The sequence below is a fragment of the Halyomorpha halys genome, unplaced genomic scaffold (assembly GCF_000696795.3).
Source record: "Halyomorpha halys isolate HHAL.00 unplaced genomic scaffold, Hhal_1.1 Scaffold164.1, whole genome shotgun sequence".
Lineage (NCBI taxonomy): Eukaryota > Metazoa > Arthropoda > Insecta > Hemiptera > Pentatomidae > Halyomorpha > Halyomorpha halys.
In genome coordinates, this window is record NW_027108420.1 from 240,937 (window position 1) to 259,343 (window position 18,407).

At 26.9% G+C, this 18,407-nt stretch overlaps 1 protein-coding gene across 1 annotated transcript in view; it reads right to left on the minus strand.

Moving 5' to 3' along the window:
- The window catches only part of LOC106678863 (fatty-acid amide hydrolase 2-A), a 61,442-nt gene extending 43,829 nt beyond the window's left edge, over positions 1-17,613 (minus strand). Inside the window, exon 1 of the mRNA XM_014417662.3 lies at positions 17,415-17,613. The gene's annotated coding sequence lies outside the window, so the exon portion shown is untranslated. The remainder of the gene's footprint in view (positions 1-17,414) is intronic.
- Positions 17,614-18,407: the final 794 nt, after the last annotated feature.

The following is an 18,407-nucleotide window of genomic DNA, read 5'->3' on the forward strand; positions in this document are numbered from 1 at the left end:
TATCTGAAAATTTGTAAACGCTCGCCAGATAAAAATCTCACTGTATGAACCTTGTAATTATTCTTAGGGGACATATGTCCCAGAATAAAGTTATTTTTTCATTCATTCATTCATTTATTTCATTCATTCATTCATTCATTCATTCATTTCATTCATTCATTTCATTCATACATTTCATACAACATTTTTATGAAATGTTGGTTTTCAAAAAGCTATATCTTGAGAACTATTAAACGTAAATGTGTCTATTAGAGCTCACATTTTAGCAAATTTACTCTACTTTAAATGATGTTTTCTTAGATTTTCTATTGCTGTTGGTAGTTGTAAAGATATAGAGCTCCGAATAAAAAATTAATTATTTTTAACGTTTTGAAACAGCCGCCGTTTTTTATTCCACCTACCTATATTCGGCAGACTCATTAATTTTGATTAGTAATTATACATAGTTTTCATTAAAGTAATCAAAAATTGGAGTGAAATATCTGACTTTTTTCTCCTCTTGGGCTCTTGTACTAAATCCTCCTACGTTTCGGTTTGCTTTTTAATCTCTTTGTAAATATTGATGCATTGATATTAATATGAAAAGTTTTATGAATCATCTTACTAAAAAAATTCTATTTTTAACAACAAATTGTTTTATCTATTCTCTTTTTTATTTAATATTTCCTTATCAAATCCAGTTAAATCCTTAATATTCAAATGACGAAAGATATTAAAAACATGTAAAAATACATTTGTTAATAATACCTTTGTTGTCGCCTTGGGAATTGAAAATATTTTCGTTATTATATCTTTATTTTATTTTTTTAATGGTTCTTTTGATTATTTTAGAAAAAATATATCTTATAATTAATATATTTGATTTTAAAACCATTAATATTAAAGCCTTATTTAATTGCGGAATTACTACATGCTTTATAATGAAACAGGACTTTAACGAGGATGATTTCTGTAGAGAAAGTAGTCCGTACCGTATCATGGAGTGATGCTCTCTTGCAAAAAAATTAATGAGCCTTAGCTCGTTAAGGTTGTAGATCATTTTATTATCTTTTTAATAATAGCTATAACGTTAAAATTAATTTAACATTTATTATCATCATAATTACAAATTATCTTACTGTATAAGATAATTTGTAATTATGAGTAATTGTAATATGATAATTAATTATTATCATATTACAATTACTCATAATTACAAATTATCTTACAGCTCAATATATCATATAATATGGGATGTGTTATAGTTCTTCGAAGTCATAATCCGAGAACATCATGGAACTGCTCTCCTTCGAAAATAAACGTTCTCGACTTCCTTAAGGTTTTCACGATGTTATTTTTTGTTATGTTATTTTGTTAAGGTGTGTTAAATGGAGAATATTTCCTTCTTACGTCATGTTAAAACGTTTTAATATTAGAAAAGGTGATGACGTCACGCAACAGACCACCTGATAGTACAAGAGCCAGGAAGAAAAAACGGCAGTTATCTCACCCTAATTTTTTATTACTTTAATGAAAACTATGTATAATTACTAGTCAAAATTGACGAGTCTGCCAAGTGTAGGTAGGGGGAATAAAAAATAGCGGCTGTTTCAAATTAATTTTTCATTCAGAGCTCTATATCTTAAAAACTACCAACAACACTAGAAAATCTAAGAGAACATTATTTAATGAAGAGTAAATTTGCTGAAATATTATCCCTAAAAGAGCTATTTACGTCTAGTTCCTCGAGATATAGCTTTTTAAAAAGCAAAATTTTTTAAAAATCTACTGAAAGATTAGTAGTTAGTTAATTTATATCTCAGGAACTAAGTGACATACATATGTCTATTAGCACTCAAATTAAAGCTAGTTTAATGGACTATAAAGGAGTTTATGACCTTTATTTTCGTAGGAATTATAGTTTTCATGATATTTGCCAAAATAAATTGATTTATAGTTGTTCGGACAATAAGTTTGATTTAACTATTGAACATAAAAAGCTATATAGGGCTCATATTTTAGCAAATTTACTTTACTTTAAATTATGTTCTATTTATATAAGTATTTTTATTACTTAGATTTTTTTATTATATTTTAATTTTACTCTATGTTTGTTAAAGTGGGGAAAAAAGGAAAGATGTATTGGGTTCAGGGAGAAAAAGTAATTAGATATGTAGATAAATAATGGAGAAAAAGATTAAAATATAGAAAGAAAAAAATGATAAAACAATAAAAAAAATCATGTACTATGAAAAAATCATAAATTTACTGTACTATTCCAACACATTGTAATAATTTTAAAAAAATACCTAACTAGGTATAAGTATGCTGTATATGTAGCAACCCAATATAGTTGAACAACCCAACTTTTTTTAAATAAAAAAAATTTTTTTTTTCTCTTTTGAATAAAGTGTTTCCCTCCTGTCAATAGAGCTTCGAATTAAAAAATTACTTTTTTGTTACGTTTCGACGCCATTTCAACGTTTTATACTCCCTAACTATGGGTTGCAGGTTTGATGGGCATCATCAATTTTGACTAGTAACATAAACCTATAGTTTTCATTAAAGTAATCAGAAATTGGGGTAAAATAATTTTAATTTTTTTTCCCGGTTTCTTAAACTATAGGTTTCACATGTTGAAATAATTCACTGAAATAATTTCAATAAACATAGAAGATGGTCAGGGTTGCGGTCAAAAGAGAACAACAATAGTTAGGAATTATTTATTTTGTGATGTTTCGGCCCATTTTGTATATCTTCATCAGGGCTGTTCTAGTTAATAGCTTTAGAGACTTTGATGAAAAATAGGAAGCGCACAGGAGAAGTTAAAGGTTTTACTATATTATAAAATGCTGTTTATGATCAGAGACGGTTTCTCCTTCTATTATTATCAAACTGTTGTATAACTAAGATAATATCAGTTAATTATAGATAATCATTAACATAGAGTTAATGATTATATATCTAGTGAATTGTCCCGCACGGAAGCTCAGTCATACGTCTTGATGAATGAGGTCATGGGACTGAGAGTGGAGAGCTAATGCTAGAGGCATTTAGCAGATAGTCGTAAACAGATTTCTTTCCATTAATTAGGACCAAGGTAAACTATACTTTTAAGGAAAGGTCATCAGTCGACTAAAAATAGACGAATAAGAAAACACATATGGGTTAAATTAATTATTTTTTTTTTAGTTTCGATTTTTAGATATGAAAAATAGATTTATTTAATCATGCAAAAGAACTTAATCCACGCAAACCTTTAAAAATTACTGCTAACTTTCGTCAGTAACATCACCGTTTTTAATCTCTATTCTTTTATTTATTTATTTTTTTTTTATATGAAAATAAAATGAAATGAAAAATAGTTTATATTTTTGAACTAGGTCCCTTTCGAACAATTGCTAAGGTAATTTAAATTTTAAAATAACATATACTGGCCAAAAACAGTGTGGCCACTCTTAATTATAACTTATATTAAAATTGTATATAAATAATTTTAAATATAGAGAAGAAAAATAAAATAAAAAACTAACTGACTAAATACATAAAAAAAAGATAGTTACAAAATATCGTTACTATTATTATATTGGACTAGATTAGTGAAGAAAAGGGGAGTTAAATAGAAGGGTTTTAAACGAGGGAAGGGTTGGTACATGACGTATGTTAGTGGGAATGGAGTTCCAGAGATAGGCAGCTCGGGTAAAAAATGATTTATCAAACGCAGCAGTTCGGTGTGGAATTTTTTTTTTTTTTTTTACTACTTTTTATTTATTGATAGATATTACAATCTGCCACACAGTTGTGGGCAATAGGTAATAGTGATGAATGATCTCATACATACTAAACTAAAATAAAATAAATTAAATAAATGAATTAAAAAAAACTTATAATATATACAAACAGAAGAATAAACAAAATGAACATAATCAAACTATCTGTATGAAAAATAAATAAAATAACATAATGATAAAATAATATAGTCTGTAGTAGTATGGGATTAAATTGAGAATTTGAATTACAGGTTTTCTGGGATATAGGAGGGGCTGAGCTAGTAAATACTAGCATAAATTTGAGGTATTTTTTAAAAGAACCACTTCTCCTATACAGATATACACCTAACTATATTATAGCTCAGGAAACAGATATCGCTACGATGAACTCGTGTACGCTGAAATTACTTGGATAGGTTTTAGCAACTATGTACGACAGGCTACACTGGAAAGAGCTCAGTTGGTTAACATGTGACGGATCGATGCTATACCACAGTTTGTTAAAAGTTTGATATTATTATTCTTTCCTTTTAGAATAAATACCATAATGTTTTAAATTACTGACTTGATTTTTTAAAGCATAACTTTTTTTTTTATATTTTGTTATTTATATGTTGTTAAAATATCTCACAGGCTTCAACAATCGGTTATTTTTGAGTTCTTCATTGTTTGAGTAGATCATTTTTTTAATAAATAAACACATTTCATTAATTCATTCATTCATATACGGCCATAAAAACCGTATGCCTCGGAAATTAAGAGATATAACTAGTCAGATCTCATATAATAAATTGACGTTGAAATTTGGGTCATGGATTGGCAATTTCTGCTCGACAGATTTCGTAAACCGAATCAAATTCGTCTGCCTCGCAAATGTCGATGAATTAAGAAGGGAAAATAAAAATACAGATATTAACTTATTCTATGGTCTTATGGAAAAATTCAAGGTCTGCCAAAATCGTAAATTTAGAACTCTTCTAGTTTCCTGGGTCAAACCAGTATTTCTGATAAAGGACTGATTTTTATTTTTCAACTTTATTCCTTATTACTATTAAGTCGTGGGTTCCAAAGAAACATCCGTTTTTTGAATGCTAATAAGTTGTAACTTATTAAACAACAAAAATAAAAATTCAATTCATGTAACATTTTACATGTATCCATACTTAGTTTAACCTTAAACTGAGATAGCAAACTTGGACGATGGGATTGGAATTGATTAACAAATTATTATGCATGTATAATTTAAATTTAAAGTGTAAACTGAAGCTGCTGACATTTTAAATTCATCAATGACAAATTCAACAGCTCAGACGTATTGAAAAGTTCAACCTGTCAATTTATAATATTTTAAGTGACGGGCTCGCCTGACGTCACCTAATATAACCTGTACTAACAATGGTACCTTTTTTGCGTGCAATACATTGGCGAGTTTTCAATGATATTTAATATAACTTTAAATATCCTAATCAAATTTGTTCATATTAATTGAAATTGAAATGGTGCTGGTAACAACGCATTTAACTGGAAATATTTTATAATGGAAGATCACTGATTGACCGTGTGTATTAATAAATGTAATATGGTCCGGGTGCGGTCAAATAAAACTCAAATAGTAATAACTGTTTTAATTAACCAACGTTTCGCTCCACGTTGCAGGGCTTCGTCAGGGCTAAAAAAGATACAAACACTTAACATAAGTAAAAAATTAAATGGAAAATTACAAGGGTAAACAATGAAATATTTAAAAAAATAAATTAAATTCCAGCAGATCCCATCAAATTACCGTCGTAAACCTACTGACTGCCCTACTAGTATACTTCGATAATGTTGCCCTTACCCCTGTCGAACAGATCCACTACCTTGGACTACATCTGGACAAACGACTAACCTGGAATCCTCACACAAGACTGAAAAGACAGGAAACTGCACGTGGACTTCGACTATTACAGCACTTGCTAGACAAAAGATCCAAACTTCCAATTCATTACAAAAGACTGATTTACATGACAATTATAAGGCCTATCTGGACATACGGCGTTGAGCTCTGGGGCTCCACTAAACCTTCGAATTCCTGTCGTATCCAATCCTTACAATCCAAAATCCTTCGTAAAATCCTAAATGCTCCCTACTTTGTCACAAATAAAATCATCCACAAAGACCTTAATATTCCATTTGTAACCGATCTAGCCCGAACCAGACATCAATCCTTCCATTACAAACTCCCTAACCACTCAAACCCATTAGTTTCCAATCTTGCTTCCTCTTTTATTCCGGACAATCCTCCAAGGCGTCTGAAAAGAAGATGGCCTCGAGACCTTATATTGTAAAAATGTTTTTAGAGTGCTACCATTGGGTAGTTTCTCTACATGCTTGTACCTACATGATTTCCTCAAATTTACTTGATGTATTTATGTACAGTTGTAAATATCAATAAATAAATTTTAAAAAAAAAAATTAGAAAAATGAAAGATTATAAACAATAAATGAGGAGGATCTTAAGGGTATTACCATTATTATTATTAGTTTATAACCTTTTATTTTTATAATTTAATTTTTACATTTCATTGTTAAACCTCGTAATTTTCCATTTACATAGAATGTACCATCAATTCAATTGTGAAGGATTGTGAAGATGTGCAAAACTGCCAAAAATTGCGGAAAAAATAACAGGAATCACACAAAACCGTTATGATTACTTAAAAAACTTGTTTGCCAGCAACGCAATCCGTATACAAATTTTAAACCCTCTAACTCAATTTGGAGGGAGTGTATAATCCACCAAAAACTGCGAACAAATAACGTGAGTTACAGAAAAAAAGTTGTGATTCCTAAAAATCACTTCTGTTGTGGTCAAAGAATCCATATAAAAAGTGTCAACGCTCTGACTTAATTTAGAGGGGTTTCATGAGTGTGAGTCTTTAAAACATCAGAAAATCATTAACTGAAATTCACTTTTATTTTTATGGTATTGGTCAGCTTATAAAAGATTCCAACGTTCCGAATTTCAGTATATTTAATACATAGGCCTGGATATGTATAAGATATTTTTATAGTGATATTTCATATCCATAAACAAAAGGGATATTAATGGCGTAGGTTATAATTCTTTATTCTAATTTTCGTTTTAATATCCTAAAATGTATTTTAATATGTGATCAAACCCATAATGATTGTATTCATTGGAAAGAAGAAATTTAAAAAAATTGAATACCAGTATTTTTTTTCCTGTATTGAAAACGAAAACACGAAAAGAGAAAGTCTTAATACTCCTACATTATATGTATAATTATTTAATAGTTAGGAATAATCGGAAACATAATTTCCAAGTAATTATCATTTTCTATTACGTGTGTAGTAGAGCCATAATTTTTAAATTACCCTGAACGAAAAGGAGTCATAGAAAGTTTATTTCCGAGCTCAGAGCGATTTTTATTCACTTCCCGTTCGACATAGTTTCAGCAAATATAATAATTTTCTCTATACGCAACCTGCGGTTTCATCTTGATAGTATGTGGTCAACATACCGTACTAAAACAGCATAATATAAGGATTTAATGTTTGACTGTAGGTTTTGGGTGGAGCAATGAAATTCCTACCGTACCCAAACAACGTTACATGTTTCTTCAAATATAAAATGGCGCCCAATTCAAAACCTCAAATTAACAGAAACAGACCCTAGAAGTTTCTTCTATGTTTCGTAAGTAGCTGATGTTGAAATATGCACATACTATTAGCAGCATTTGAGAAGTCAGTTCTTAAAATATTATTTTTGTTGAAGATAACTTCCATTATCTTCAATACATTTCTTCCAAAGCCCAACTTTTTCTTTTTTTTTTATCTCTTGCTTATCGAACCTTTGACAGACCTTTCCTTATCCGTTCCTATTCCCTTATTCATTCGTTGCACTAATATCCTTCCAGCCTTCAAATCTCTTATTTTTAATCACCTGCTGTCCATGCTATTCCCGAAGAATAAAAATTAAAACCTTCAAATCAAATTTTAAATTGACATAAAGATAAATGTAATTTAACATGAACATTACTAAATATTTCATTATCAATATAAAATCTGTAAATACGTCATTTTTTTTTTTTTTTTTTTTTTTTTTATGATTATGACCTTAAGATTTATGATATGTTAGAGTATGTATTTTTTTCTTTCTTATTTATTAGTATTACGTTTCTACCTTTGATGTTTTCGATTTTCTTTTAAACTTATAAATATATTTATAAGCAATAATGATTACTTTTTTGTTTATTTGTACTAAATGCTTTTTCATTTATATTATTAGGAGTCAGTTACCCTATTCTCTATGAGATGACGTATAGTTTAATTTTTTTTTTATTTCACATATTCTGTTACATAACATTGTTTAATTTTTTTTCAGTCCATTTTTATTTTTAAACATTTTAATATTCTAAAATACAACTAATGTCTCTTTTCAATGCCTGTAATATTATTCTAGATTAGTCATTGAACAAATATAAAATATTATTATAAACTTTTCGGATTCGAACCAATAAACTAGAAAACCGAGTAACCTCGTTTTGTTTTTTGGAATATTTAGTTGGGAAAATGTCAGGTCCAGATGATGTTAAAAAAATAAAAAAACTTTTTTCAAACTAAATGGATTGGTCCATGGAGATAAAAACTTGTTAGTCGTTGGGAGAAATTTATTGGATCTGACGATAGTTATTTCGAATAAAAACAATATCGTTAACAATTTTTTTTCTTTCATTCGACTCATATTTGACTGGAATTTTGTTATGTTGCAACCCATATAGAATGTTGTAGCAATTCCGTATTCAGCAAGGCCAACTAAAAGTCACCAACCGGAGTCGATGACCAGTTCGGACCTTACGTCCTAATTTTAACTAATAATTTATATTTTTATATATTTATAAAATTTTATTATAAATTTATATTATTCAACCAAGTGAGAATCGACCCCACACAAATTAGTTCTAAGTACATATTACCTCGACTCAAATTACCGATCCGGAACTTAAATAATTATTTATGCGATACAGAGAATATTATCGCATAAATAATTAGAATATTATTAGGTTCTAATAATAACTCGTTTCATGGCTTATATGTGGTGAAAGAAATTATAGTGTTGAGATATTTGCAATGATCAATAAACATTAAATTGTTTCGGTAATTAAGAGATTTAATCTCAACTGATCAATCTTTCGATGCAACTCGTAAGAGTAAATTAGGATTGGCCCGTAAACAGTTGTTCAACTCAAGTAAATGCAATTTTTGTCATATTTTTTTTCGAAAATAATTCACTTTTGGACGTTTCGCCTCATTTTTCAGGGATTCATTATGGCTATAAATGACAAAAAAATGACTGAAAATATGTTAACAACGAAAGATAATAACCTGGCAATGAACAAAAAATAAATATATATATTTACTGTAATTTTTCTTATTATATTTCTGTCTTTAAACACTACAGGTGGGTAGTTTTGATTTATTCTTTATTTATTTATTTAAAAGAAAATAAATAAATAAAAAATATAATGATATTTGATTTATTTATTTTTCTTGACCTTTATTTATTCTCATCTTATTTCCTTAGTTTACCATCTCTTAATGTGTTCTATTTTTGTTTAGTTTTTATTTCTCTTATATTTATTTTCTATTTTGACATGTTATTACGTTTCCTGTTCATTTTTAATCTATTACTCTATTATTATTTTTTTTTTTATTATTTTCTTATTGTTTTACATGTTATTTTTATCGTCTTTTTTTTGTTCATTTTTATCTAATTTTTACTCATATTTAGGCGATTTTAACCCCACTTTAATTTACTTTATTGTCATCTTAGGATCTTTAATTGTTTGTATCCTTTTTCTTACTATTTTTTGTTCCTTCTTGACCACACTCCTGACCATTTCCTTCATATGCCGTTAAGATCGATTATTTTCATATATTATATATTCAAGAATCAATTATTTACATTGTTATGAATTTCTCTAAAAAAAAAACTCTACGAATTTTGATTTAATTTACCTATCAACTGATTATCATATATTTGTTATAAGTTGAACGGCTATATACACAAGAACTCTCCTAGCACTAATTAATTCCGCTTTACAAGCTAATGAAATTGAGCATTATTATTCTTTACGACCTTATTCAATGCTTAACTTCTACGTTTTAAAATTATATACCGTTCAACTATAAAATCTTTTATGTTTCCACTTATAACGATGCTATAAGTAATGAATGTTATTAAGATAAAACTAGATTGTTACAGAACATATTTAGTTTCATCACAATCAAAGAATACATTATAAAAAATAAAACATATTAAATAATTATATATTATGTGCGATACCATAAATAATAAAATGGTATTATTAATAACATAATAAATACTTTCAAAGCCACCTCAAATCGACGTAGTTTTGAATATATTTAATTTAAATGACAATTAAAGAATCCATTGAATTAGTAAAAAATATAACATATTAATTAATAATATGCTATATACGATACCATTAATAATAAAATGGTATTATTAATAACATAATAAATACATTCAAAGCCATCCTAAGTCGAAGTAGTTTTGAACATATTTTATTTAAATCACGATTAAAGAATCCATTGAATTAGTAAAAAATGTTACATATTAAAAAATAACTAAAATACTTTTTGAAGGAAGCTCTAAACATAAAAAAAATGGCTCATAAACATTTATTTGGGCGAAATTAACAATAGAAACATTTATACCGTTTAGAAATAAAATAAAGAATAAAAATTAAAATAAAAGGAGTCTTTATAAATCAAATCAAAAAAGCAAACTGAATAATGAAAACCAATAAATAAATTATATTATTTCAAAAATTTTTGAGACAAGGTAATTATTTATTAAATAAATCAAAAATTAGTATCCAATTCTGTCTCAACACTTTATTTTTCACTACTCCAACGTTTCGGCCATTCTAGCCATCTTCAAGGACATCTTCAATACAAACTCTTCCTCACATTAATTTACAATTTCTATTGCAGGCTATTCTACCCAGGTCATTTTGTTTATTATAGATATGGTGTATTTAATTGTTGATAATCTTATAGAGGAAAATTAAATGTTAATGTTTTTAAATTTTAAATAAATAGGTTTTGAACTTATAATAAAGAAAATGACCTGGGCAGAATAGCCTGCAAAAGAAATTGTAAATTAATGTGAAGAAGAGTTTGTATTGAAGATGTCCTTGAAGATGGCTAGAATGGCCGAAACGTTGGACTAGTGAAAAATAAAGTGTTGAGACAGAATTGGATACTAATTTAGAATTATTTAATAAATAAATTAATAAAATTAATAACTATATATAAATAAAATAGTTTCGAGTAAGATATTTTTTAATATAACTGAAGTGTAGTAATATTGCTAAGATGTCATAGACCCCTGCTTTTATAGACAATTTTTAAAACTGGTCAAAAGTTGTTGGGCCCACGTCTATACTAATTCAATCAATGTTGCCAATTGTCTAATTTTAATTAAATTAAATACCATTATGGCACTCATCAAACGCAGTGGTTGTATTAGCATTAATCACAATTAAAAATAAAATGTCTATACTACACGCATTCTGAAATGGTCTGGTAAATGTATTATTCGAACGACTAGACAGCTGTTATAATACAAAATATAAATACATCTGTTTCTTTTAAAAATAAAATAAACTTACAAGAAAATAATCCAAATAAAAATAAATGTAATTAAATTAAATACTAAAATTTGGCGTGAACAAGTTCTATGGAACACGTGTAATTATATGTCTGTATCGATGCAGAAGTGTCATAAAGTGCTACATCACATAGGTAAACAATTTTATTCAAATAATTTTTTTAAAAAACATGTTCAGGGTTCAAGTACTTAGCATTCAAAGTTCAAGTTCTTCGATATAGAATATCAAATCCAAAATAAACAAAAATGTCTTCATATTTATCATTGATTGTTTGATAAACTGAGCGAACTAAATGACGTCCGGTATTAATTTGAAAAATAAAATTAAAAAAAAAAAAAACACTTCTTCCCAGTTAGATTAGATTGATGAGATCTTTCGAAAGCCGTTGCGTTTTCTCAAAGAAAGTCTCTTCCGTGGTAGTTTATCAACTTTATTTTTTTTGAAGTCCTCAATTTGTAGAAACTTTAGTTTTCTCTTAGATCTCTCCAGCGTAAATTCAACTGAATACGAAATTTATTAAAGTCTTTTATGCAATCGCATTACTGACAATATTATAAATTTACAACATACTTATATTTCTTTAAATAATTTTTAATTTTAAAGTTTTATTTTACTATAGATGTAAAATATCACTACAGTATATGAAATTTATTTAAATTGAATGTAAATTTGTTAATATCTAAAGGCATAAGTATTTTATCATTTTTTATTAATTGATTTTAAATAATCTACTTTGGAATTTGAGTCTATGAAAATATAGTGAAATGTGAACCTCAAATTTTCCTTCCTTAAGATGGTATATTAGCCCGAAACGTAGAACATTTATTAATATTAATTGAGATTGGTTAACTAATTTTGGCTTTAAATATATTACAGTATACGTATTTAGATTCATACATGATAGTGATTAAAACAATTATTTATGTTTTATTATTATCCTACTGGTCAAAAATTTTAATAATCTCTCTATACAATAAATTCCCAACGTAAAGTATGGCCATCAAGTAGTTACAAATATAATTTTTACTTATCTTCAATTATTCAGACACAGAATTGTAGACCAGACAATTTTTCTGAGTTCATTGCACGGATTTTTTTTTTTTTTTTTTTTTTCTTGCCGCAATAAACAACTAGTTTGGTACTCCGGTTTCTAGCTTGTTGTGTAACTCTCTAGTTAGTTTAGGTATACCATATACTTTTAGAAAGTTAATCTCAAGTACTAAAGTACTTTTTAAACCTTTAATTAGAATCTGATGCCGGATAAATAAAACATACCTTTTGAAACTGTGTATAAGTAATTGTGTTCTAATAAAAATTTATTTTCATAAGAAAAAAAATATTTAACCAATTACTAAATAAATTAATTACAAATGTTTTAAATATTTAACATGCTTGTTAATGATTATTTTTAAAATAAAAAACAACTTTATTTCAAACTGCAGACTATATGCAATTTCATCTAAACTTCTGAATATCTCAAAACTCGGAGTCATAATTACACAACTTACCAGAAGTAAGTTATTTCACCCTAATTTTTGACTACTTTAATAAAAATTATGTATAATTGGTAGTCAAAATTGATGTCTGCTAAAGTAAAGGTAGGGGGGGAAAAAATGGTAGCTTTTTCAAAATTTAAAAAAAAAATTTTTCATTCAGAGCTCTATATCTTAAAAACTACCAACAACACTAAAAACCCTAAGAGAACATCATTTAAAGTTGAGTAAATTTTCTAAAATTTGAGTTCTAGTAGGGCTTTTTATGTTCAATATTTCTCGGGATATAGCTTTTTAAAAAGCAACATTTCATTTAAAAAATGTACTGAAAATACAGTAGTTAATGAATTTATTTTGGGAAAATTACTTGATGTACAGATATCTATATGAACTCATATTAAAGCTGGTTTAATTTCATATAAAATTGTTTATGACGTTCATCTTCTTAGGAGTAGTAGTTTTCATGATATTTGCTAATTCACAAAATGTTGATTTCTAGGTGTACTGACAAAACTTTTAATTTATGAAAAAATACATCTCAGAAGTCATTAGAGGTATAGATGTCTATTAGCATTCAAATTAAAGCTAGTTGAATTTACTATAAAGTAATTTATCTTATTAGGAGTAGTTGTTTTATTTCCATATAAGTATGATATTTGCATATGAAATTTTGTCCGAACAACTAGAAATAAATTTATTTTACCAAATATGGAAACTACTACTCCTGGGAAGATAAACTTCTTAAACTACTTTATAGCTCATTAAACTAGCTTTAATTTGAGTGCTAATAGACATCTGTACGTTGAATAGTTTTTGAGATATAGATTTCTCAAAATAAATTCACTAGCTTTTTTTTCTATGAAATGTTGCTTTTAAAAAATCATTATCCCGAGAAATATATTATGTAAATAGCTCTATTAGGTCTGATATTTTAGCAAATTTACTCAACTTTAAATGATGTCCTCTTAGATTTTCTAGTGTAGTTGGTAGTTTTAAAGATATAGAGCTCCGAATGAACAAAATATGTTTTTAACGTTTTGTAACAGCCGCCATTCCCCCCCTCCCCGCTATCCACACTTATTAACTCATTAATTCGACTTGTAATTATACGAAGTTTTCACTAAAGTAATTAAAAATTGGGGTGAATTAACTGTAGTTTTTCTCTTCTTGGACAATTGCACTATATACCTTTAGTTACTATCCTGAAGAAAGCTCACAGCAACCCAAATCTTTTTCGTCATAGTTCGCGTTCCCTTCATTTCGTAATTCTTTCACTCTTGATGAAATCGTTCTGGGATAATTTAAATTCTTCCAGGGTCATGTTGTTTCGTCGAACTTTCAGGTACCCTATAATAGTGTCAATCCTCTGGAATTTTCTTCTTTGATCTTTTTTTAGGAGTCATGTGTACATGAGTTCCTACTTTTTGTTCAGTTATTCGTTCAGGTTCTGGTAAAATTTCGATATTTGTGTTCATAAACAAATATCGAAATTTTTATCGAAGTATCGGACATTTAATAGTTAAAAACTATTTGTTCTTTTTTGATCGCAACCCTGACCATCTTCATATTTTAATTTAAAGTTGTTCGGATAAAATGTTTGAATTTTGAAAAAAAATTATTTCAGGAACCATAAGACGTATATTAGTCAGTCAGCATTCAAATTAGAAGTAATTTAACTTAATATAAATTAATTTATGTCACATATCTTTGTATGGGTTGTAGTTTTTATGATATTCCCATATTTATATTACTTTTTCACATGAAATTTTGTCCGAACTACTATAAATACATTTTTTTGAAATCTCGGAAAAAAACTACAACTCCTACGATGGTAAACGCCATAAACTACTTTATAGAATATTAAACTAGCTTTAATTTGAGTGCTAATAGACATCTGTACGTCGAATAGTTTTTGAGATATAGATTTCTCAAAATAAATTCACTAGCCTTTTTTTTTTATGAAATGTTGCTTTCAAAAAATCTTTATCTCGAGAAATATTGAACGTAAATAGCTCTATTAGGTCTGATATTTTAGCAAATTTACTCAACTTTAAATAATGTTCTTTTAGGTTTTTTAGTGTTGTTGGTAGTTTTAAAGATATAGAGCTCCGAATGAATAATTATTATTTTTTAACGTCTTGAAACAGGTGCCATTTTTTATTCCCTTTCCTATACTTGGCAGACTCATAAATTTATACTAGTAATTATGCATAGTTTTCATTAAAGTAATAAAAAATTGGTGTGAAATAACTACTTTTTTTTCCCCTCTTGGCCCCAGCAAAGTCATGACTGTTCAATAATAATCTATACATTCTCCACGCTTCCGTGGAAATTCCCAAAAGGCATTTGATCAAGTTGTCAATCTGGTTTTCACCTACTTAGAATCGTACTTAAAGTTCAATAACCTATGTTGGTGAAAAATATACTCAAAGTCTAATGTTAATAAATTAATTTTTTTTATTCAATTATATCATTGTTATGATAATTATTTTGAAACATGAAGACTGCAAAAATTACTCATTAGCACTTGATTTTTCAATAAAGTATATTAAAAGTATCTACATTTGTTTAGTGGAGGAATTTATCATGAACGAAAACTATTTAACATAATAACAATGTTGTAAGTTAAAAGAATTAGCTGAGACATACATAGGCTTAAGTTTGATACATCATAAAGTAGTAATTCTTTATATACAAGGAATAACATATATATAAATTAATTTATAGATATGCTTGATTTGTGATTTGTAACAGGCTTTAAAAAAAACAAAACATTATCATGCCATTGACCCGAATTATTTATTTACATTCGAATTTGACACTATCACGAAATAAATTTATCTTTTCATTCTTATATTAAATCAAGGCTAGAACAAATCAAATATTAAATAATTAATTTATTTTATTATATAATGAAAAAAAGTATTAAATTATTACAACCAATTAAGTTTAAAAAAGTTAAATACTTATTATGTTTTGCTTATTTTTGTTAAATTATACCTATACCTAGATATAAAGATTCTAACAGTAATTTCAACCAATTCAACAAATTTTATATTAATCCTCAAAAACACCTAATTTCTATATAAAAAAAAATAAAACCATGAAGACTGCAGGGGTTCAGAATTTTGTAAGGAAGTGCTGTTTCTTGAACAAAGCTTATACAAGGAGGTGAGTTTATAATGATCACGCTCAACCGTCAGATTTTTCTCCTAATATGGCTACCCTGTTTATGAGGCTCGGTGGACTGTAGAGGGCAACCTAACCCACAGGGTTGACTCACGCGACAGTAACAGAATAAATAATTGTCTGTCACAGCCGTATTCGCACCTGGATTTTTGCAGTTAGTTGCACAATTCCTTACTCAATGAGCCACCCCGCTCCCCAACTTTAATAAATCAATATTTTAAACTTAAAACTGAAATTTTATTTACAAAAAAGTGTAATTGAAATTTTAAATTGACTTGTTTTATTAAAATTAGTTTTTTTAAATATATTTACTATAAAATTTACTAATGTGGAAATTTGTACATTCTATACACAAGATTCTTTTCTTTTTTCTTTAGTGTTATATTATATATCCTAAAATGTTATCTTACATATTATACTATGTATTTGCTGAGTTTTAAAAATCAGAAAAAAATCAATATTTTTATTTAAATAATATAAATTATTTATTTTTTAAAAAATTACTTATCTTTCTAAATACGTGTTTTGAAATATGTATTGTCGTTATTATTGTGTATATGTTTTTGAAAATATATATTCCTAAATAATAGTTTTTATTGTTTTTTTTTTAAATTAAAAAAAAATGAGTAATTATGGTACTTTATTTTATTTCTTTATTCTCTGCATTGTAATTATTAATAAGGTAATCAGATAATGCGAATTAGTTTAATGATGACAAAAATATATGCCTAATTTATTGTTAAATATACTTATGTGTTCAGTAACTATTTGAGCATCTAAAAAATAAAGGTTTTTTCAACTTTAATTTTTTTAACATTTGTTAGTTTATTAATCAATTTAAATATATATAATTCTTTTAAGTTTAATGAGGCATAACATGACAGGTGGTAATAAAAATATTCAATAAAATTTAAATGCACATCCATATGAAAATGTAAGATCATTTTTTATGATTTCATATCGAAAATCAAAAGCATCAATTCTTTCTAGTTAACTTTATTATTATGATATTAACTTATATTTTTATACGAAATTGTAAAATATTATAAATTTATTATGGTACTTCATATTATTATTAACAAATCTAAAATACATTAAATATCGTTAATCATACTGCATATGAAATAAAAAATTTCAATTTTTTTTTTTTATTCATTTTATTTTGTTGAAATACGTTTTATTATTTGAATTATGGTATAATTATAATTTTCCCATCAGGACTTCTGGATGTGATCTCATATAAAATTTATTTCTAAATACATAAATACAAGTTAACTTACAATAAGGCTACGCAGAGTTGCAGTTGACGTCCAACACTGGTGTGTGTTCGAAGTTATAATCCTTAACAAGTTCCTCTTAGATAAAAATGTTTATCTTAGTACTTGAAATTTGAGTATGTACTAATAATTATTAATTATCAAACGAAGATTTTTAATATTTCTGAGACTCGCTCCGTACAGTACGAAGTGCCGGCACAGACTGACTGGTCTACCGTCCTTCAACAACCCCGCTTCTTTTACGACAGGGTAGACGAGAACCATCATAAAAGTTTTATTATTTGTTAATATATATGTGTAATTTTTTTTTTATCTACTTTCATTTTATATTAACCTCAAAAAACGAATGTTTATTAGAATTACTTTATACATAGACACACTACACGTAAATTTTTTAAAAATAATTTATTTTTTAAATAAATGATGTAAAGTGATAACACCATAAATTTACACACAGAAAACAATATGTCCAAAAGAAAAATACTAGAATCAATTTATATAGTAAATTTTAAAACAGATACAAGAAATTTGAACCAACACTACGCGGACGAAAATCTCTAATTTAATTAAAAAGAAAAATTAATTTATAAAAAATATGTGTTAAATTTTAAATTACTATTTACAATTAAATTTAATATGAATTTTAATAATAAAATAAATAAAAACTTAGACCAAAATGAATTTTTGAAATAAATTAATTATGAGCCTGACCTGAGTGTATGGAAGGTTAAAAATTAATAAAATTTTGACAAAATAGGTAAATAGACATAAGCTTAGGCAAGCTTATTAATACTTAACATGATTCCCTGTTAATTTATTGTTTTATTGAGTAATTTGACTTGTGACCTGGTCACAATAACCTGCAAAAGATTTTTAAATAATTGGATATGAGGTATAAATTTATATTTAAGGTATGTTAAATTATTAATAATAATTTTGTTAAAATTGTTACAAATGTATGTATAATAAAAGCTATTAATTGTTAGATTGTCCTCG